This window comes from Trachymyrmex septentrionalis, unplaced genomic scaffold (genome assembly GCF_001594115.1).
Source record: "Trachymyrmex septentrionalis isolate Tsep2-gDNA-1 unplaced genomic scaffold, Tsep1.0 scaffold11, whole genome shotgun sequence".
Taxonomy (NCBI): domain Eukaryota; kingdom Metazoa; phylum Arthropoda; class Insecta; order Hymenoptera; family Formicidae; genus Trachymyrmex; species Trachymyrmex septentrionalis.
The window spans coordinates 2456505-2458956 of record NW_017304228.1 but is presented as its reverse complement, the minus strand read 5'-3'; positions in this window follow the sequence as shown (position 1 = coordinate 2458956).

The following is a 2452-nucleotide window of genomic DNA, read 5'->3' as shown; positions in this document are numbered from 1 at the left end:
ACACACATATATATATATATATATATATATATATATGTATATATATAATTATATTTATTAACACTGTATTTACATACAGTGTGAGACTTACGGGCATGCACCACAAAAAGAATAAATAAATCTTCTCTTAAAATATAAATCTTCGCTGTACTAGCACATATGTCTCTTTCCTCGGTAACTCGACTCTGTCCCTCGCAACACCCTACTTTACTTTAAAACTTTTCCTCAGAGATATAATCCCTTATCTAGACACATACACGTACATACACGCCACACGCACACACACATACACGCACACATGTTCGCAAGTGGTAACTATTGTAGGCATACGTCACCCCTTTCCTCCCTTTTTTTCGTTTTTAATACAGTCTCGCAGTGACTATCTCGTAATGATAATTTCTCTCTAAGAAACCCCAAACGATATATTTCAAGCATATATTATCTGCACGATCTTATTTACATAGAAAATCGAATAATTTTAAAAGCTAGTTAATAAATAATCGGCGTAATATCGATAAATATATATTGTTAACATTTTATATTTCATCGTTATTTACATAATTTTCTCCTCTTTTTTTCTTTTCTTTAGAAACGTATAAATTCTAAAGTGACTACATACCGAAAGGTATATGTATTCGTTACTGATCTTTGTTACAAGCTGTTTTAAAATATTTCTCTCGATATATAGATGCAAAATAATTAAAACTAAACGGAAAACAATATACATTCGAAATAAGTGAAACTCAAACGGAGAATTTCTATTTATCATCGAATTATAAATGAACGCGTTGTGCGTAATTTTTATAATGAAACCAAATAGATACTTCATCCTGAATTGCCTTCTTTTTCCTTGCACGAGATAAAATGACAACTTTATATGAAAGACTGGTATAGAAGATCATATACACTGTTTTTAATATTCTGATATTAATACATTGCATATATTAATGTCAGATACATATATCAGATATAAATCTTTCTTCTTCACACACAGTGACTTAATTATTAGATCTCTAGTATATAGTGCACATTTGCATTTGGAACACAATTGTACAATTGTTCGTACCGATAGAAATTTGAATCTCTTGATTGCTTTTCAAGCTGTGCTTTCAATATTCTGTCTAGATATAATCTAATCATCTTTTATAACGTACAATAAACAGTCGTTTGGTGCTTCATACCGAGTGGTCGTTATTCGAGACCATGCGCCTGGAATTTTCTCCAGAGGTGAATTTAAATTCTTTTTTTGTCATACATTATTTATCTACGCAACAATTTATATATATGATAGAAGGTTACCAATTATTCTCAACCATATATTAATTCTTAGAATTCTATTTACAGAATTGTTCAACAACCACTCCGTACTCAGTCAAGGCAGATCAGTGTGATTGCATATCCTACATACTAGAAAATAGTTTAATGCTTAATTATAGGTATTCTCTACGGCGCCTTTTTGACTTGCGAATTCCTTCCGAACTAAGACTGTCGTCGAGCGGAGTCAGGAAGAGAGGGGAAAATTATTTCTTTTTAGCAACACACGTGTGCACAGCCGCGCATTTATATTTCATATTCAACCCTACATGTTTGGCTGCCTCATACGGTCGAAGGTAAAGATCGCAAACAATAGTTATCACTGAGAATGTGCAAATGTGAGATATGCATACCCCAAGTTTTTACACAACTGTACCTTCTTATTGTCAGGCTACTTTATGCATACACCCATATTATACTTTCATATTTTTTCCTACGTGATACTTGGTAATCTATGCAAATATTGGAAAGCATATAAAAGGTGTCAGGAATATTTTTTGTCGTACTTTTATTGGAAATTTCTCGTGGTATTAATTTTTCATCGCCCCCAACTGTGCTTCTTGTGCCAATTAACTCAATTTAAACATAAGAACTCTTTATAAATTTGCATTTAATATTCGCCTATATACGAAAGAACAATATAAAAAAAAAACTTTCTTTAGAAACTGCGAAAGCAGTCTTGTAAATTATATATAGAAAATTTCGAATATAACGATACTTTTTCAAGAATGACTAGTTCAATTTCTTTTAGTTCATTCTAAACGATATCGCAGTATCCTTTTCTAAGGAATTAATGAACGTGTTTAATAAATAGAATAGGAGAGCGCAGTAATTTATTTCCATGCAGCAAGCAGTAGTATAAAATGAAAATAGATATATGCAATTCATGTACGAACATAAAAGGTCAGTAAATAATTCCAATAACAAAATACAAAGTAATACATTCAATAAATCAATAGTAATTGTCACAAACAGATATAAGTATTTGCAAATTATTTAGATCGCAATTTTTTAAAATTTGATATCTAAAATAAAATAATTTTGTATAGAAGATACTTAATTTATATTTCAGATTTTTTTATTCAATTTTAAAAAATAAAATGAATAATAAGAATAATTAAGAGTGTTCAAACCCCAT